This window comes from Solanum lycopersicum, chromosome 1 (genome assembly GCF_036512215.1).
Source record: "Solanum lycopersicum chromosome 1, SLM_r2.1".
NCBI classification, from domain to species: domain Eukaryota; kingdom Viridiplantae; phylum Streptophyta; class Magnoliopsida; order Solanales; family Solanaceae; genus Solanum; species Solanum lycopersicum.
This window is the reverse complement of record NC_090800.1, coordinates 41,485,326-41,507,668: the sequence shown is the minus strand read 5'-3', so window position 1 is coordinate 41,507,668 and position 22,343 is coordinate 41,485,326. Positions and strand designations below refer to the sequence as shown.

The 22,343-nt window shown below is 35.2% G+C and overlaps 1 long non-coding RNA gene across 1 annotated transcript; it reads left to right on the top strand.

Moving 5' to 3' along the window:
• Positions 1-14,439: 14,439 nt before the first annotated feature.
• On the top strand, positions 14,440-17,507 carry LOC112940723 (uncharacterized). Its single transcript, XR_003245002.2, has 2 exons — positions 14,440-16,003; positions 16,155-17,507. It is a non-coding gene; the product is annotated as an uncharacterized lncRNA (long non-coding RNA).
• Positions 17,508-22,343: the final 4,836 nt, after the last annotated feature.

The following is a 22,343-nucleotide window of genomic DNA, read 5'->3' as shown; positions in this document are numbered from 1 at the left end:
CCACAGAAAATAAGGTCAAGGTGAGTTCTAGGGATGAAGCCACCAAGGTTTCATGATCACCATAGAAAATAAGGTCAAGGTGAGTCCTGCGGCTGAAATCACCAAGGTTTCTCCATCATTCTTCATCAAATACTAAAGTATGGAATTCCTTTCACCTTTGGGACTTCTTTCCCCAAAGGGCTCCATCAAATTGGTTTCAAAAGTATGAAATTCAAGTGGGTCTTTCCCAATCTAGAAATTGATCTTTTGAATTTCTTTGTTTATGATTTATTTTTAATATTATGAATAGATTAACGTGTATTATAACTCTATTATGTTATTTCTTGATGGGTTGGTCTAGTTTGTAGAAGATGACCTATTCCCCTTAACCTTAGGTTGTTATCTTGAATTGAATTGTATAGTAATCACTCGATTGACTTGGTTAGTATGTGGATTACTATCCTATGTTGTTATTATGTTAATTATGAGTATATTTTGATACATTATAATCCAATTATGCTAGTTCTTGAGTAATTGACCTAGATGGTGAAGTAGACTATGAACTTGAACTAAGTCTCTAATTCTAGGCTATGAACTAGTGATGAGGTTGTTGTTTAATGATTCAATTGGCTTTGTCATCATGTTGGTTATTATTGTGTGATGATATTACACCCTTATTGGGTTGAGTTAAGGGTTGACGGTAAGACCTTGATGATGGCATTGTGAAGGAGATTGAGTAAGTCTTATGATCTCTATTATATACTTCAATTGTGGTTATTTGTGATTAAGTGATGATGTTGTATTGAAGCATACCTTATATTAAGATTTATAAGATTGGTATGATGTTGAATTGAAATGTCTTGAACTATGGATTGTGAGGTGTTGTCTAAGATGTAAATGTTATAAGGATGGTGATAAATTACCAATGTGCCTTATTATGATGTGACTATGTAAATGTGCTAACCTCACTTATATGAAATGTAATGAAAGGACAATACTCATGCAATTCTTATCGAGTTATGATGATGATGATTATACAAGGGATAGACCCTATGACCTAAATTAAGCTATGATAATTAATAAAGGTATTAAAGATATTTCGAAAAGGGTCTCTAGCTTAGAACCGAGTGAACTAGTGTTAGGAATGTCCCTTCCCACATAGGGAAGGTAGAATCGTTGACGTACTCGTGAGATTGGAGACTATAATGCATGTAGCATAAAGAGAGTCCCAACTATATCTCCTAGTTCTTGAACTATGTTGCCCTATAGGAATGCTAGCTAGTGGATCCATATAGTTGCTATGTTCAGGTTTTGGTACTACCTTGGCAAGTAGTTCGCCTTCCTTCGGTGTAGGGTTCTATGACACCAGATTCGACGTTAGCTCATGTGGTCTATGTCGGTTAAGGCAAGATGTTCCAAAAAGGTAAATTGAACTAAAGGATTGAACTATAACTAGGATGACTTAAGGGGTCTAGCTTAGTCTAGGTAAGTGTATGGGACTCTACCTAAACATTGCACTAGTTAGCCTTGAGGGAAGTCTTGGGAGGATGTTCTTATATATATGTATATGCTTATAATGGTATATGATATGTATATGATGATCTTGCACATTGATGATACTATATGATGATTGCTTTCACTTATGAATATGTGCTTGGTATCCATTGCTAAAAGTGTAATGATATGTATTCTTAAATGAATGCTATGTGAAGTTGTATATTTACTATGGTTCTTGTTGGGTATACTTGATTGAGTAAGGTTATGGGGTTTTGTTTGGTCATTGCACTAGTTTACTTAATGAGGTTCATGGATAATTGTCTTGCTTTGGTTATGTTATAACGTTGCTATTGTAACTTGATGATAGAGTGGCCTTGGCTATGTGTTCAATCATGTGATATGCATGTTGGTTTGACTAGACTTGGTATTTTTGGTCTTGTAATATACATGCTCTTGAGTTAAAGAATATGTCTTATTGATTGGTATGTTCTTGAATGGGCATAAGGTTTTTCAAAGTAAATTGCATACCTTAATGAATTGTCCCTTTTTAGCATGATTTCATGATATGTGTGCATATGGTCTCATACTTAGTACAAGTAGTGTACTAATCCTATTTTCTCCCTTTTTTCCAAACATTTTAGGTTCCGATCATTGAAGGGCTTTGAGACGACTTTGAAGGGGCACTTGGAATTCTCACTCATCCAAGTTGGGTAGGTCCTCACTTTCTGATGGCAATGCAACTATCAAGCTTATGATGTTGTTTTAGTATAAGACTTCTAGTTCTTTCCTTTTCATTTGAGTACTAAATATTGTATAGCCTATATGTGGTTTTATTTCGTTGATGTATGGGATATGCCCAATTGATATACTCTTATTTTAGATGGTTATGAGATGAGACATCGGATTTTAAGACTATGTTATATCTTACATATTTAGGTGCAATAAAAGTAGAAGACTATGTAATCTTCCTATACAAGGGTCTATATGTATACTTGATATGACTATATTATGTGTATGCGAGAGGTCTATGTAAACCTCAAGATAGATATAGAAAAATTTTAAATTATTCCGCATTTTGACCTATGAATGTAAGCTAAGAGTCTACTCTTAGTTGTCAAAGAGGACGACGACGCCGGTTACGTCTAGGGGGTGCTCCACAAATGTGACATGTTTATTTAGCTTCAACTTAGGATTTGCTTTCTGTATGGTTATGTTTCCTTCATGGTTTGCTCGCTCCATTGGCTGTCTCATCTATCGTTTTGAATTGTCATATGTGTTAGCCTATCTCGTGGAATCTATCTCATTCTTGCTGGCCGTTTTTCTCTTGTATCTCGGCTATTGATGTCGTGTTTGTCCCTAACTGTAATCTCGCTTCAACTTGTCTCACTGTAATGTCATGTGGAACTGTTTTAGCGTCAAAAAATGAGGATATGAACCTGATCATCTTCTTTCATTTCCTAAGTTTAGCTGGATGAGTTTTAGTGCTACTCATTATGCACAAAGCTGGACATTTCATTCAATATTGGGTTGTTTTTCATTTATGTCAATATTGTCCCTCACTTATGTGGCTATTTTTTATGTTAAGCGTGTTTATTTTTGTCTTTAATTCTGTAATAATATGATCTTATGTGTAATTTCCTTTCATCTTAAGTTAACGATGTCTTCTTAGTACTCTCTTTGTCTCATTTTATGTGGCACTTTTCGATTTTCGAAAGTCAAACAGTTTAATTTTGACCAGACATTTGTGTATGGAATTTTCAAATTTTTTTGAAATGAAATTTATGTATTTGTTAACTACGTAAAAAGTATTATAAGATACAACAATTGATAATTCAAAATGTTAAAATGATCTATGAAAAACTTACGATTAAAGATAGACTTGTTTGAATCTCGAAATGCAAAAAGTGTCACATAAAATGAGACGGAAGGAGTATTTCTTTTCTCGTATCTCGTAAGTTATCATTATGTATTTCCATTTTTTGTTCTTTGATACTAGCTAGTGCTTTGAGAGCATGCTTGTTACTTTCTTTAACTTTCATGTCCAACCCCTTTTAGTAGTCGATTTAAGGTGTTAAACCGTGCTTTTCTCACAACAGAAGGGTCATCGTGATTAGTTTAAATATAGTTCCCCTACTCATGCATTTATTATCGTCTAAATATGACCATTTGTTGTACGCTTGTTCCCTCTGTTAAGTTGAGGTCACTAGGCTTGTTTGTTTTGTTTTTTTTTGCTTTCCTTTGTAGATTATAAATGAAGAACTGATCCTTCAAATTTTTCTCATTAGAAAAATTATTGTGGTAACATTTGTTTATTAACATAAAGTTTGAGTTTTGTTAGAATTATATTGGTCTAGTTTCAATTTGTCCAATGGGTTTGAATACTTTCTTTTGATGCTCTTAGAAATATGTAAGTTATGTATTAATTGTGTTTGTGGTAAAGTTGATGATACCAACTGTTTAGCTTAATCATCATACGTAGCATGCTGTTATCTTTTCATTAAGGATGTCTTTTTTTTTTGTCCTCTGTAAATCGCATCCCTTTGGGTTATTTGTATTTCAGAAATGTCATGCTGCTTTATTTTCTATTATAAACTACTTTGAGCATTACTTGTGTTCCTTTTTATTTGTTTATGCATGTGAAAATCCAACCCGAGTCCTGACGGGCTCTATCTCCTCGCCTTGCCATTCGATGATAGGGCCATGGAGGCCTAATTTACTTTTATGGCGTCTACAACTTTAAGGAATCAAAGAAAGTCGTTGAGTTGAACTGGTCTGCGAAAGCAGAAAAATGGTTTGTACACACTATATATACACTTATATACATCAGGTGTATAAAAAAAGGAGAATTGAGTTCAAACCCAAAAATTTGAGCGAAATTGGCCCAAGAAGAGGGCCCTAATTCAATCTCTCCCTTTCTCTTAACTCATTAAATTGTGTTATTATTTATTGGGTTGTTATTTATTAACTCTAACTTTAGAATTATAAATTTTGAAAAGATGAACTATATTCTTTATGTTGATTTATTTTGATATAATTTACTTTTATCAACTCTTACATTTTTATTCAACATATTTAACCAAAACCTTTCATTTATTTTTTAATTAATTTAAAATGATTTTCATGCTCAAATTAACCAATTAGTTTAAACTATAATTTTACAAATGAGTCAAGCAAATTCTAAATATATTTAAGTTTTGTTAAAATTGTAGTCACTTGCATTTCAATTCAAATGTTTTTACTAAGTATCAATTGTCTTAAAAATTAAAAAATTGTTTCTTTTTCAATTTTTCTCAAGTTAAACAAATATTTTAAATTAATACTATTATGTTTATATCAAATCATTTTTCTAAAAAGTAGTCAAATTTTGCCTTAAAAACTTTTCTGAAGCGTAAATAAAAACCTCTTTATCCATTTTCTCTAAATTTATAACGATTTAATATGTTAAAATCTTCTTAAATTATTTTCTTAATTTCTTTTAAAAAATCAAGTGATGCCTCTTTTCAAAGTATTTTTCAAATTATTTTATACTTAAAACATTTCAAAAAGTGATTTTTCTAAAAAACTAATAAAATTACGGCATAACCTTTTCAAAAAATACTCATTGTTTGCACTAAAATTTGCACGTTGAAAGCTGCAATTATACCTCTGGAAATCTGGAGAAAAATAGTTTTAAAGCTAAAATCTGCCCTTTTAATTTACAAAAATATCTGCATTTTTAGACGACCAAAAAAATACCACACTTTAGACATTTGTTCTTGGAAAAGAATCTGAAAATAAGTTCGCATCACTTTTGTTAAAAAAAACATTATTCCTGAGTTAAATCTCTATACGAGGTCGTGCCTTCTTGTATTGAGTAACAAATAAAACTCAACTATAAAGTAATGCTTTAAGCTAAGTGACTATACTAAACGCAATATCTAAAGGGAAGTGAGGCTGGCAGTTACGTCTTACCATCATTCTAAGTTGATTTGTACAAACCCAACCAAAATAAAAACAAGCTTATATAAGAGTGAAATACTAATGTGTAAGATGTTAGTCGAAAGACAACACCTATAAGTGTATGTATATGTAGGAAAATATGAAGCTTTGGAAGCAAAGAGGAAGCGATGGACACTATTTGACGCCATAAGGCTGCTAGACACGAGCTTATGCGGCTATCAGTCGCTTCTCTGATTTGGACATAGATGAAGTTATATACTAACTCCAAGCGCGCTCGCGAGTGTACATGTAACAAAAAAGAAGACGTAGAATAAGCGACTGAATTTTAGATTCCTCAAAGAAATGTAAAATAAGTATCATGTGGTCGTAGGCATACTGTAAATATACTAAAAATCGACAACCACAACAACATAACACTATTCTCGCACTTCCTTGACGACATTTAAGTAATTAGTATACCAAAAAAAAACTTTAGTCAATCTAGAGAGAAACATCACAATTAGAGGAAGAGCCACTGGAAAAAGCTAATCAATAATTATTTTGTATAGTAATGCACTACCTTAATATGAAGTCGTAAAATAAGGATTGGAGTGAGATCACCTTTAACTGATCACTAAACAAAAAATGAATCCACAACACTACTAGATTAAAACTAGTCACTCGAAAGGAAAGAAAACACCAATATGTATTCAAACTACGTTACTCATAATTAGCTTAATATAAGAAGAGAACTTCCTACCCCAAACAACAGAAACAATAATACGTTTAATATGTATCTAGACAAGAGGCCTAAAGGGGGTTAACAGAACTTTAGTCGAGAGACTTACATATTTTTGGCATAACAAATTTAAACATCTAATAGAGGCAGTATATGATCACAGTACACACAGAAATATTCTTTAGGAAAAATCATGATCACGAAGTGGAACCAACAAGACAACAAGATACAGTTAATATAAAGTGAAGATGAAGGATGTTCCAGGTTATACGAAACAAACTTGCGAGAGAGTGTCCCGATTTGATATCGACAGTGAGCAGTCTTGAGCCAGCAATCCATCCACATAAAATTCACATAATAAAAAGGGGGAAACACCTAAAATTTAACTGATTGTTAATGGAGTGAAAGACACACCATTAGTCATCGTTGGGCCAATGGAGAAAATCACCAATTTCGATAAGATTATTTCAGATGACCCTTATATAAATATATGGTCCTACTAATATCATAAGTTAATAATTTTTAAAAGTACAAATATATCTGAGACAATTTAGTGATATATGACTGTATTGTGTTTTGGTTTTTCTTAAATTTAAATCTAGTTGAAGTTCATCTCTAACATTTTTTATTGCATCCAAGAGCTTCAATATTGTCTTTTCGAACTACACCATAAAATTGTGAAGAGTTATAGATGAGATTAGTATTTTCTTATGTGTAACTGGTTCCTAATGTATAGTATCTCACCTTCAACTTCATCATGAACATTGTTTTTTCCGATAGTATCCACAATTTCTTATAAGCTCCGGACCTCTGAACATGTATCACTTTCACCTGGCTAATCCAACAGGTTATTGACATCCATTTGTAGTAATTGAAATCATTAATCATGACCTCAAGTTAACGAATGACTTTCACAGGTAGGATCATTCAAGTTCTCTAAGATTTATCCCGTGAACGAATTCTATAGTGTCAAACAATATGCTATTATCTCTTGCTGAACATTTGTTGTCCAAACATGGATTGCAAATTGAAATAATCCAAAACATCTATCTATGCTGAATCAGTTTGTCTCACTTCATAACATTCTAATATTCTACGATAAAACATGTTCGATAATACATCTTGAAAACTTTTATTATCACAACATCACAAGATTGAAATTAGTAAAATACAATGATTTTGATGTATTTGTTTACTTTATGTATAATTTTTTTATGTGAAATAATAAATATGATACATACATTAGTAAGATAAAATGATTGTGATATAATCGAAATTAACCTTCATTAAATTTTAAATTATTTTTAAATTAATAAATATTAATTTATCGATTAAATAGTATCTCTATAAAATAATAAAATTTCATGGTCCTCACCTATATTAATTTATAGAGGTTATAGTGCACTTGATAACATTGGTCATTCTAAAATTAAAATTAATATAAATTTAGTAACTTATTAATTAATTAAGCTTTCCTAACTTTAAAGAAATGTCAAAAATATTTATCACAATATTAGAAATTATATTAATTAGAAAAATCGAGTTAACCTTTAAGAAAAATACTTATTTGAAGTAAAATTTAAAGATGAGAAAGTAAGTAGTAATATTTATATAAATATAATTAACTTTTTCTTTTTATATATAAAAGATAGTATTTATAAATAAATTTACCAAATAAAAATAATTTATTTTATTCTTACAAAAATATATATAGCAACATTACCTTAATTTCTGCAAATTCAGACATTTACATGCAGTCCTTCAAGGGCTTCGATTAACCTTCAAACTTGGCTTTGAAAGAGGAGGATTTCTTAAAGAACCCTGGATATAATTTGAGGCAGACGTTTGAAGTTGAAAGATGAAAGATGAAGAGATAAACTTGAGAGAGCTCACAGAATTTATGTATGTAAAAATCATAAGAGAACATCAACAAAGTTTTTGTCTGAAAGACTCGCCACAACCTCTCTTTTTCTCTTTATTTTGGGCCGCAAAAATGGATACGTAGGTGATCCAACTACTTGGACCTTTGAGTTGGTCAAGGAATCCAAGTAGGTGATGCACCTTCTAAGTCCTTTCGGCTGGTCATTAAGGCTTAGTAGGTGAAACACATAGGTGAAGCAAGTGGGTGAAACACAGAGGTGGAGAATATAAGTGATTTGCTTGATTCAAATTTTCATTTTTACCCAAATCATTCATTACCTTATCTTAGCTAATTGTATATATACTTGAACCCTTGGTCTTTAGGCTTCGAGTACAACCTCACTCTCCTAAATAATAATAGGTTTGTCGATGTGAACTTAGTCGTACAGAGGACCAGGACATGGGGTGTTACACCTTGGTCATGCCTTGCTGGTGTGCGGATGGAAAGAAAGTGGCAAGCCACTTCCTCAAGGCCCACGAGAGGGACCAAGACTCGTGGAGCCCCTCGTGAAGATGCCTTGGGCTTGTGGGATAAAGGCACGTGTTGCCTAGCCACTGGCTCAAGTCCACGAATGGGACCACGACTTAAGTCTTATTGAAGTGAAGTCGTTTCGCATTAGTTTTATACACATATATAAGTCTTTCAAAGTCAAAATACACTCACTCACCCCATTATTTCCATAAACCAAAATCATATTCCCAAAAGTTCATCTCCTCTCTAAAAAAATTTCTCTAGATATTCAATGAAGAAGCCGAAGGAAGTGGAGCTAGGGTTCAAGGAACAAGGTTTTCTTCTCAAATTAATTGGATTTCATTGCTAAGTTATATTAGTCCTTCATCCAATGATAGCTTTCATCCATGGAGTCCTTTCAAAACCCCAATTTCAAAGATAGAAATCCCTAAAAGTTAGGAATTTATTCCAAAGTCATGCGTTCCTTTCAAAAATGATTCTAATGTTTGAATTGCTTTATATTATGATTAAATTGATCAATTATTATGGTTTTTATGTGAAATCCACATATTTTCTAATTATGATCTTGTGATGTGGGTTTGTTGATGAAAAAGGATGTTATGAAATTATGCTTCGTAGTAATTTGGTTACTTCAATTATGTTAATATACATGTCTAAATAGTGAATTCTAGATGTGTTGATTCAATATGATCTTTGATCCTTGAAAGGCAAATTATGATATTATGTATGATTTATGAAGTTTAGTATATGCTTAAGAAAACTATGAGAGTAAAGTGAATATGATTATTATCTAGTGGTTGTGTTGTTCAGAGGTTATTCTCATATACACACTTATGCATGAGCAGGTGTAAACGCGGAAGCTAGCAAAGCAAACCTCGAAAGACCACGAGTAAGAAAACAACGAGAAATATACCAAAAGACACAAAGATTTAACATGGTTCGGTCAATCGACCTACGTCCACACAGGAGATGAGCAATTCACTATAAATATGAGAGTACAAAACACAGAGAGAAACAACCTCAACCAATTCACTCGGAATACATGAGAGGTTTAAACAAGTGATAACGTATCCAACTTGTGACCCACAATTTCTCCCCCTAACCAAAACTCTCAAAGCCCTTAAGACTACATTGTGAATGCTAATTAAGTTAGAAGGAACATGCCTCTATTTATAGAGTCCTAAACCTTTTCCTACCAAAAAAAAGAATAGTCAATTCAAAACCTTTTCCTAAAAGGAAAACCTATTTATGATAAGAAATCAGGGCAAATAAAATCCAACAAATAGCCCTCTGAAAGACTCGCCACAACCTCTCTTTTTCTCTTTATTTTGTGCCGCAAAAATGGATACGTAGGTGATCCAACTACTTGGACCTTTGAGTTGGTCAAGGAATCCAAGTAGGTGATGCACCTACTAAGTCCTTTTGGCTGGTCATTAAGGCTTAGTAGGTGAAACACATAGGTGAAGCAAGTGGGTGAAACACAGAGGTGGAGCATATAAGTGATTTGCTTGATTCAAATTTTCATTTTTACCCAAATCATTCATTACCTTATCTTAGCTAATTGTATATATACTTGAACCCTTGGTCTTTAGGCTTCGAGTACAACCTCACTCTCCTAAATATTAATAGGTTTTTCGATGTGAACTTAGTCGTACAGAGGACCAGGCCATGGGGTGTTACACCTTGGTCATGCCTTGCTGGTGTGTGGATGGAAAAAAAGTGGCAAGCCACTGCCTCAAGGCCCACGAGAGGGACCAAGACTCGTGGAGCCCCTCGTGAAGATGCCTTGGGCTTGTGGGATAAAGGCACATGTTGCCTAGCCACTGGCTCAAGTCCACGAATGGGACCACGACTTAAGTCTTATTGAAGTGAAGTCGTTTCGCATTAGTTTTATACACATATATAAGTCTTTCAAAGTCAAAATACACTCACTCACCCCATTATTTCCATAAACCAAAATCATATTCCCAAAAGTTCATCTCCTCTCTAAAAAAATTTCTCTAGATATTCAATGAAGAAGCCGAAGGAAGTGGAGCTAGGGTTCAAGGAACAAGGTTTTCTTCTCAAATTAATTGGATTTCATTGCTAAGTTATATTAGTCCTTCATCCAATGATAGCTTTCATCCATGGAGTCCTTTCAAAACCCCAATTTCAAAGATAGAAATCCCTAAAAGTTAGGAATTTATTCCAAAGTCATGCGTTCCTTTCAAAAATGATTCTAATGTTTGAATTGTTTTATATTATGATTAAATTGATCAATTATTATGGTTTTTATGTGAAATCCACATATTTTCTAATTATGATCTTGTGATGTGGGTTTGTTGATGAAAAAGGATGTTATGAAATTATGCTTCGTAGTAATTTGGTTACTTGAATTATGTTAATATACATGTCTAAATAGTGAATTCTAGATGTGTTGATTCAATATGATCTTTGATCCTTGAAAGGCAAATTATGATATTATGTATGATTTATGAAGTTTAGTATATGCTTAAGAAAACTATGAGAGTAAAGTGAATATGATTATTATCTAGTGGTTGTGTTGTTCAGAGGTTATTCTCATATACACACTTATGCATGAATATAACATGGTATGAAAGGTTTTTTCTCACTATATGATTATTCTAAGGTTAAAATACTTTTTCACCTATTGAATCGATATGAAGACATGGACGGTAAAAGTTTATTTTCACACATGATCTAATGAGATATCTTATGAATTCTGTTGGATTAAGTGTCAAGACATTCCTCAATGAATATAAATTTAAGTCAAGACTTAATATGTCCTCCGTGGAAATAATGCTTAGCACGGAGTGGATAGTGACAACGAGATGCTCTCCTCTAGTAGAGGCCGAGTTTCTAGAAAAGGTCTCATGAGATTGAAGCTCTCCCGTTAGTAGAAGTCGGATTTCTAGTAGCTATCTCATTATCCCATAAACTATGTGTCCTCTTAGATATTTATCTAGTGTATCCACATAATTAAGCAAAGTGTATGGTTCTACCTTAGGCAAGTAGGACAACCTCTTTCAGTGTGGGTTAAACACCGAATTCCATATTAACTCACATAGTCTATGTCCGTTAAGGATAAATCCCACTATGACAATAAGAATATGAAATATGAATTATCATTACTCAAGAAGACTTACTTAGCATGGGTGAGATTATGAGGTCTTCTTCATACATAACACAAGTATGCTTTGAGGGTATTTATGCTATGTTTCTCTTATTTTATGATGATCTATATGTTGGCTATGCTTATGACTTATGCTTTTCCACTATCTTCATGATGATGTTCAAACTTAGTAAATTACATGCATTCAAACAAAATGTCTCGTTTAGCATGTTTTTAATGTTTTATGCATGACTATCGTACTTAGTGCATTTTTGTACTAATACCTAATTTTCCTACATTTCCCACAAGTATAGGGTCTAGTTCTTAAGGTGGTCAGCATTGTGGCTAAGAGCTTCGATTTCCTTATTTTTTAAGCTTGTTGGTGAGTCCTCATGATTCGAGGGCAGATGTTAATTCTTTGTAGTTCATTTCTTGCATTTCCTTTTTAGACTATGTTGTATTGGATGTGCCCCTTTTTCTTATTCGAATATTGTAGTAGATGACTATGTTGAGACTTAGAATCTAGACTTCCACTTTTCTTCAAATGAAAATTTCATATTTGAAATGAATTTTCACTCTTATTGTTCTATTTCTTATATTATGATATTCTAAGTGGCTTACATGGAGCCTTTCAGGGTTCTATGTGCCTTATTACATCTACAGGGTACCCTGGTCATGACAAAATGAGCTTGGCCATACTACACTCTTTGACCACCATATCGGATAAACCCATCACAAATTGAGGAGGAGAAACTCAAGGAAAAAAATAGGGAGGTGAAAAGAGCTAGGACCGGTGATGAGAACTTCTCCAATACTAAATCTGATGGGCAAGGTCGACCAAGGTTAAACAAAGGTTTTCCAACCAAGGTTCCTCTAGTTCTCCACGGGTCAACAATGATATGGTTTCCAACCCTAAACCTCAAGGAGGCAATATTAGTGGTTCTTATGTGGCTAGGCCTACTTGTGCAAAATAGGGAAGAAAACATGATGGTAAGTGCCTAAATGGCACTGATGGATGTTTTAGTTGCGTGAAGAGTGGACACAAAATTAGAGATTTTCCAACACTTGCGGCTAAAGGGTGAGAGGACAAGTGAGCTAAAGGAAGAGAGGACAAATAAGCTCCTCAAATCGGTTCAAACTCCAATGCGTCAAAGCAAAATTGTGTTTATTCTCTTCAATCCCTAGGTGATCAAAAGAGCTCTCTAAATGGTGTCACCGGCATGTTAAAAGTTTTTCTTATTGATGTGTATGCCTTGTTAGATCCCGGTGCGACTTTGTCCTTTGTCATTGGCCATGAAGTTTGATATACTCCCTGAAGTGTTGATAGAATGTTTTTAGGTCTCTACCCCGGTTGGTGACTCGGTGGTGGCTAAGAGAGTCTATAGGAGATGTCCCGTTTTACTGTCCGATAAAGTTACTTTGGTGGATTTGGTGGAGTTAGACATGTTAGACTTTGATGTGATTTTGAGTATGAATTTTTTGCATGCATGTTATTCCTCTATCAATTGTAGGACTCGTGTGGTTAGATTCTAATTTCCAAATGAGCCTATCTTAGAGTGGAAAAGGGGAAATTCGATGCCTAGGGGTCAATTTGTCTCTTGTCTTAAAGCTAGGAAGATGATCTCAAAAGGGTATATTTACCATTTCATCGGGTGAGGGATGTTAATTCTGAAATCGCTTCTCTATAGTCGGTTCCGATAGTGAACGAGTTCCTGGAAGTTTTCCTTGATGATTTTCCTTGTATTTTGCCCGAGCGGGAAATAGATTTTGGCATTGATCTTTTACCGGATACGGAACCTATTTTAATCCCTCCTTAAATAATGTCTCCGGCGGAGTTAAAAGAGTTGAAGGAGCAACTAAAAGATTTGCTAGATAAGGATTTCATCTGACCGAGTATTTAAGTGTAAATATTGTTTGAGTGTTCAAATATATGTGAATGTTTTTGTAAACACCATAGAGTAGTTTAAACAACATGCAAATGTTTATATTTTATTATTTCTTTATATAATAAACACTCACTCTTACTAGAAATAACTATACATTGTTTATTAACATTTCAGAAAAATTAGATATTTAGATCACAAGAAAATGAAGAAGCTAAAAATGTTACCTTAAATCAGGGGCGGAGCTACAGTAGCCAATGGGGGTTCCGTCGAACCCACTGGCTTTTCTTAAATTTTATATTTGTATTATATTATGAAGTAGAATATATATAGATACTTCCTGCGATCCCATAGTAACACTGAGGCGTTTGGTCTAGTGGTCACTGTTTACACCCAATTTTGACCGACCTTTGACCATTTTTAGGAATACTATTAGATTAAATACGTATTTTAAATTTTATATTTTTAGTCGACTTTGCTTGAAAATTATATATTTTAGTATGTTCTACTTTATAAAATTATCGTCGATATTTTTAAAATATTTTAAAATTATTAATGAATTTCAAATGTTTAAAATTTAATTAATTTTTACACTTTCCTTAAAATTATTTAAATTTTAGCCTATTCTATTCCAATTTCTTTCAATTCTAGCCACTCCAATTAAAATTTTATTACAATCATAGCCTCTCTTTCATTCCAATTCTAGCCAAATGTTATTGCAATTTTAGCCACTCTATTTCTTTGTCAATCTAATTTCAAGAAATCATCCATTTGATCTCATCCGTCTATTTAAAATTAATTAAATTCTAGATCAAATCCTAACCCTCCATCTCTATCTAATCTAATGGTTGAGATCATCCTTTTCACTCTCTTTTAACACCAAAAGTCCCAAAACCTAAAAAATTTTCTCCCTCCCTCTCCTTGGCAGCATCAGCCGCCAGCCTTCTCTTCTCCCTCCCTCAGATCAGCCGCCTCTCTCTCTCCCAACACCACCAACCCACCGTCGCCGGCAGCCTCTCTCTCCCTTTCGTTTTCCTCCCTTTTCCGACCAGCCGCCACCCCTCTTCTTCCCTCTCCTCTCCTCCCCCCTTCTTCTCTTTTTCTCCTAGCAGCAACAGCGACCACCGACGACAGCCACCAGACGCAGCAGCGACCGCCGGTGAAACCAGGAGCAGCAGCAACAAAACTCCAGCGGCGGACAGCAGTTCCAGCCACCAGTCGCCCAGAGCCAACAGCCGCTGGCAGCTGTTCCTCTCCCCTTCTCCTGTCGTTCCTCCCCTCCTTCGTCTTTCTCCCCTTTCCCGTCGTCCCCCTTCTCCCTCTTTCTCTCCTCTTCCCCTCTCTCCCCTTTCCGTCTCTCCTCTTCCCTTTCCTTTTCTCTTTGCAGGTAGTAGCAGCCGGCGACAGCCACCACGCAGCAGCAGCCAGGCGAGGCACCGGCGACGACAACAACTCCCACCAGCAGTTTCGGACAGCGAGATGACGAGCTCGATGAATTTGAAAACGGTTTTGACGGATTTTTTCTTTACAAATCCGTCCAGGTCTGCTCTCTTTTGACTAAAATCGCTGTTATTTTAATTTAATTTTTGGTGTGGCTGAATTTTCAATGCTTTGCTTGTCGCATGTTAAAAATTATGTGAAATCACTATCTTGAACAATTATATTGTTAATAATCTGTGATTTTTTTTTATTTATTTCTTTGATCCATATAAATGCGCTCTTGTGTTATATGCTTTAGTTCCTAGCATCCTTTGAGGTTTTCTACTTATTTCGAAATTTTAGTTTTTGACTCAATATTTGGCTTTCATAACCTGTCCGCAATATGTTTAATCCCTCCGTTTTCATTAATATTGGATTTGATCAATTGTTACTTGTTTGTCTATGACAACCTTATTTATCTTCCTTGTGTTATTTTGTAGAATAATATTAGTTATTTTAAAAATCTTTTTGGCTCATTGGAAGTAAAAATATTTAAGTGATTTCTTAATAATTCTTTTCCTTTTATTCTGTCAATTTGTGTATTACTAATATATTGAATATCCTTATTTGATTTGTTTGGGTAATAAGACTTTAAACTGATTCGTATATGGTAAAAAGATTTTTGGCTCTTCTTTATTTAAGGAAAATATATTACTCTTCTTATTTTATTTTTCTTACTTGTTTATATTTGGTAATGAAATATATTAATATTTTCTGATTTGGATATCCTTTAAAATAAGGAAAATTGTATTATAATTGATTCCTTGAAATATTAATTTCCCTTATTTGTTCCCCCCTCCTCCACTATATAAAGAGACTCCTTTTATACATTCACACATTCATTCACTCTCAATCACAAAACTCTCTCATCATTCTCCCTTCTCTCATTTGCTCTCTTGCTACTTAACAAAACATTAATATTTCGGTAATTATTCAAGGGTTCTTCTTTGCTATCTTATTACTTTGTTCCAGTAAAGGTTGAATCAATTCGTTTTGCTTAACGGGTTAGTATTCTTAACATTCACACTATCTTTACATTCACAATTTGTGTAAGCTATTGTTTTGTATGTAGAATTCGTCATTAAACGATTGCATATTGTCTCACCTTAACTAACAAGTGTGATTACTTGTGTAGTTATCTAATTACTTTGACAGGTTTCATATTTGAAGTTCAAGTTGAAGATTAACTGAAGAAGGATTTATTTATTTGTTTGAATGTATATATATATCTATATATTTTTATTTTTTCGCTATTTTATTTATCCGAATGATGTAACAATTGTAACCCTAAAGATCATATAATAAATTTATTTGGGGGTCGTCTAGGGGAGGGGGATTTATATGCTTATTTGTTCATTATATTTTTTAGAAATCATGCCTATAAGTTTGTCTTTAACCACCTAGATTTAATGTTTATAGGTGTTATAATCTAATCAATTTTCAATTTTCTTGACACTTTTGTTAATAAAGTCTAAAATAATAAACTAGATTCCGTTAATGTTAAAAGCAAATCATAGTAATAGGCCGATTAGGTGTTTTAATAATGTTATAATTTTAGCATCATATTGTCATGTAGAAACCATGTCTAAGGTTTAATTTGTTCATATCATTTACAAAATCATGCATATATATGTTACATTTTTTTATTTTTTTTTAAACACCTAGAAATCATGTCTATAGGTTTGTAAATAAATTTTTTTAACAAAATTTGTTTGTGCATATTTGTGCCCTCCCCTTAAAATTAGTTAATATCATTAGAAATCCTATCTGTCCTCTTGAAGATTTCCGCATTCATTATGCAACTTTTTTTATTAGAGTCATTTTATGCATCTAGCAAGTTACTTAGTTTAAAAATATTTCATATCAAAACCTTGCAACATAATTCAATCTTTCTTTAAATTTTGGATTGATTATGACTCTGCTTATTTCTGAAATAAATTATAAAGTACTATCTTCTAACCTATCGTTAGTGGGAAAGTCAAAGGAACTACGAGGTCTAGTTCCAATTTTTTAAACCCGACGCATCCCCGGAAGTACCACCTACCCATGAATTTCAAAAAGAATTATGTGCATTTATATGTAAATGTTTATGTGCCTACGTGTGAACTAAATCTTTTAAATCATTTTTCAAAACATAACTATTTTTAGACTGACCTCAAATCAAAATTGTTTCTATGGTGGAGGAGCGCGATCAATAATATCGTGGCATCATCCCTATAAAGAAACAAACATTTTTTTAAAAATAAAAATTCATATTCAAAAACTTGCTCAATTTTCAAAACCTTACTTTCTCACATATTAATTGTTTAATATTTATAAATTTTGTTTATAACTTAGTCTCATGCTTAAATATAAATAAAACTTTCTTTTTCTTTTATTTATTGTCATCACCTAGCCTTGCATGCTTAAATTAATAGTATTAATTGTTTTATATTTGTTATCACTTAGTAAGATTAAATAAATTAATAAATTAAACGACCTTGATTGCTACTTGTACCCCCACATAGATTGCATGAGATACGGCCGGGACCCACACTTGTGGACCTCGAGGGATGCCTAACACCTTCCCCTCGAGGTAATTTGAACCCTTACCCTAATCTCTGGTCCATTGACCTTAGTTAGACTTAGTTAGGTTAGATAGGTGCCCTAACGCGCCTTAATTCGTTAGGTGGCGACTCCAAAACTCAAAAATACCAAAAGAGTTGTTAGGTCGTGCACAAAACCCGTTTTCCGCGAAAATGGGGTGCGACAGAATGGCGACTCCGCTGGGGATATTAGGTTCTTACCATTACGTGTTAATTGCTTATTTATGTGGGGTTTATTTTATTCATTAGGTGCTTACCATGTTTAACTTATTTTGTTGCCCTATTTATTGTCTCCTCTTCATGTCCCTCCCTTTCCGTTTTCCTTAATTGTTTATTATCATGTTTCACCTCCTCCCTTTCCCCTTATTTGTTTACATGTTTAATCTCGTATCCTCTTGCTTTATTTGCGTAGTTTTCATATCTTTATATGTCTACTTTCCTTTATTTATGCTTATTTATTTATTGTTTATAAACTGCCTATATGTTACCATTTTCCAATTTAAATGCTAAATGTTTACTGCTTTAATAATTGGCATCCCGCTCATACTTTCCTCAATTGGGACTCTCTTTCTTTTTATTTTATTCTCGTGATGTTGTGCCTTTGCACCTCTCACAACTACTCCATCTTATTCAAATACCCATTATAGAGAGTCGGCATATGCGTGGACGTAGTGGATAGTTTTACTACCGCGAAGCCACGAGCCTCTCGCATAGAATCCCTTTCAAGTCCGTGTCAAACCACTCTTAGAAGTCCTGGTTAAGTCATACATGCTGCATAAGCCCTAGGAGGTTTGACCCTTGGTGTCAATCCATGTAATTAGTAGCCACCCTCTCGTCTAAAGGGCCCCAACACCCTTAGACAAATTGCATATTTATGTGTCAACGTGATCATAATAATTAAATCAAGTCAACATTGCCAAAATGGAGTTTAGAAGTTGTTTGTTACTTTGTTTGCAGAGTCATGGCTTACCCTCACTTTCCCAACACGCAAATGGTGGTCAAGGTTAATCCCATTTTGAAGACTTGGTGGAAAGATATTCAAAAAAATTGAGAGTTAGAAGCAAATGAATTGTTAGGCGGCCTCACTGCTTTGATCTCCGTAGAGTCAGATCGTCACTTAATCAAGGCATTGTTGAAATTCTGGGACACTGAGAGGTTAGTCTTCAAGTTCAGGGATTTTGAGCTAACCCCAACAATAGAAGAAGTTGGAGGATTCATGGGTCTCGCATACAAAGAGTTGGAAATGATTGTTCCACACAAGACAAGTCCAAGATCTTTTCTGAAGCAAATGGGCGTGTGTCATAATCCAAATCTACTTTGTCTGAAAGAAGGTTGGATTTCTTTAGAGTTCTTATATTCACGCTTTGGGGATGAGGAAGGTCATCAAAACTTTCATAGAGAATTTGCTTGCTCTTCTGCAAAATGGGAAAGGTATCGTCTTAATGCATTCGCTGTCGCCCTATTAGGCTCATTGGTTTTTCCTAGAGAAGGAGGAAAGATCCACACCAGCTTATGTTATGTGGTTCGTATGTTGGCTCGAGGTGGGAAAACCTTGGTCCCCATGATACTTGCAGAAATTCTAAGGGCTTTGACTGCATGCACCAAAGGCAAAAGATACTTTGAGAGGTGCAACTTTCTGCTGCAACTTTGGGCCGTCGAACATTTCTACCAAAGAGCTAATAAAGTAGACATTGTTAGAGGGACTATGGGGAACAAAATTATCAACCATCCCCTAAGGATGAAACATTTTATCTCCCCTGTGGGGACAGAAGACTGGTTCACATACCTAAAGGAGCGCTCAGCCGTTGAAATCCAACGGAAGTATTATTGGTTGAAGCCACGACGTGCCATCATAAGAGGAAATGAACTTTACTTCATTGAGCTTATCGGTTTGAATGGTGTGCAACCATACGCACCACTTCGAGTCCTTCGACAATTCGGACAAATCCAAATGATACCTCTGCGATCCCACATGAGCCACTATGGATATGACTTTGGGTCAGAATTACCGTAAGTGAACACCATACTGCGAAGATGGAAGAATGTGATAACTATCGATGTTCAAGAGCACCGACCCTTCTGCACACCTGAATATTATGTATGGCTTTTAGAAGATGCAGAGCATAGAGATCTGAGTGAAGGAGGTCTTCCTGGTTTTGGCGATGAAAAAGAGAGAAGATGGGCTCGCAACCTCCTCAACACTGATTATGACATTACCCCAGAAATGAAGAAGCAGATTGTGCCTAACATTGGAGAGCAACATGATTAAAGTTTTTATTATTTATTTCTCTTTACTCCCCATATGTTATCCCTAGCCCTTTAGTTATCTTTAGATTGATGTAATAAACAGAAATTATTTTAATAATCGAAAGTTGTTCTATTATCTAACTCTAAACTCCAAATTGGCAAATAAGGCTTGAATTAATTATTATGCATCACTTATGTGTCGCTTAGGCCTACCTCTGGCTCAACGAGGTTCCTTGCATTTAGGGCGTTTATTTCAAAACAACGTGTTGATATTGTGATATTATCTTAACCCCCTAACTCTTTTCTTTTGATTCTATTGTTTTCCCATTTCCTAAGGTTGATCTGTCCTTCATCCTGGCACATACACGATCAAAAGGGACTCCCTCTTCTCCTTCTTCTCAAAGAGCAAGCTCAAAAGACAAAGAAAAAATGGTTGACAACAACAGCACCACTGAAAGGGTAGAAGCTTCTGAGGGAGGACAACTTCAAAGTAATCTTATCCTAAGACTCGAGCGCAAGATTTCGCAATTGGAAGAAGAGGTAGCCAGCATGCGTGATTTGGCCAAGTTGTCTATATCTCTTGGAACCCAATTTGGGGAAAACATAGACAATCCTCCTAATCAAACAGCCACGCCAGACAATCCTCCAATCCATATATCCCCACCTGAACCCACTCGTCCAAATGTCTTTCCACAACCCCACACCCAAAATACCCAATTTCCATTTCACCACTATTACAAACATACCAAACCAACTGTCCCAGAAACAACCCCAAACACAAATATCCCATATACTTTTGGGAACAACAATCCCAATCCCATATACGTTGAAACTGCCCCTCTGACTTATGACCTCCATGAATCAGAGTCCCATCAGAAAGACATCCTAATAAAAACCTGACTGAGAGATTAGACAACTTGACCAATAGGATACAACACGTGGAAGGAAACAAAAAGTTGGGAGGATTGGGCTATGAGGATCTGTGCATGCATCCTGATGTGGAACTGCCCGAAGGATACAAGCTTCCGAAGTTTGAGACGTTCAATGGCATTGGGGATCCCAAAGCCCACCTACGAATGTATTGTGACAAACTTGTAGGGGTGGGGAGATGAAGTTGTTCATGAGAAGCCTTACTGGGGAGGCCCTGTCATGGTACATTGAGCAAGACTCGCGGAAATGGATAAATTGGGTTGATATGGCAACTGACTTCAGAGAATATGCCATAAGATGGAGATCTGAGGCGGCTAGGGCCAGACCCCCTATGGAAGAATCTCAAATGAAAGACTATTTCATCCGTGCCCAAGAACCACAATACTATGACTGAATGATGCTGGTGGCTGAAAAGAGTTTCGCTGAAATCATCAAACTAGGCGAAAGAATTGAAGAAGGCATAAAGAATGGGACTATCATCAACTTGGAGGCTTTACAAGCAACCAACAAGGCTCTACAATCTGGTGGAATGACAGAGAGTCGAAAGAAAACAGGTTCTGTAATGATGGCTCATGGAACTAGGACCCCTTTGAGGCACAAGACAACAAACCCACCACCATCCTCATACCCTCACACCCCATACCCTCAACATCCCTCAGCTCCACCCCCTATATCTCCCCAACCCATGCCAATATATTACCAAAATGTTCCTCCTCAATATTTGCATGCCTCATATCCTGTCTATAATGTTCAACCAACACACTTCCAAACTCCACCCCCCACTCAAACACCAAATTACCGAAACAGACCTTCCTATGAAAGAAGACCTACAAAAACCTATACCCCTTTGGCTGAACCCATAGCGCAACTTTATGAGAGACTGAAACAGGCTGGGTACGTCTCTCCAATTCCTGCATTCCCTGTGGATGTTCACGTGAAATGGTACGACTCTAACAAGGTCTGCGCCTACCATTCTGGGATGAAGGGCCACACCACTGAAGCTTGCAGAGCCCTTAAGGATAAGGTTCAAATGTTGATTGATACAAAAACCATCCAACTGAAGGATCCTACACCGAATGTTGCGAATAATCCTCTCCCTAACCATCAAGTCAACATGGTGGAAGATGGTGATGTCTGGGATTGGGAAGAATCTATCTGGGCCGTCGAAACAGAAGAAGTCATGTCTACCACTGCCCAAGCACCACTAATAGTGCAAGGACTCGCCCCATTTGAAGTAGAAGTTGCTGCACCCAGACCACCATTCGCTGTCTATAAGGCCTCCTCCCCAATACAATGTGACACACATGTTGTACCTTGGGATTACAACAAAAGAGAAACAAATGTGGAAGAGACAGATGTTGCAACAGGGGTCACCAGATCTAGAAGAATTTACACTTCTTAAAATTTGGTTCAGGAAAGCTCTAGCAAATCCAAAGCGCAAGTCATGGAGCTCGAGGATCAAAGTATTTGGAAAAAGGTTAAAGCTAAAGAATACTCTGTCATTGAGCAGCTGAGTAAAACCCCTTCCCAAATATCAATTCTGGAGTTACTACAATCTTCCGAAACTCATCGAGATGCCCTT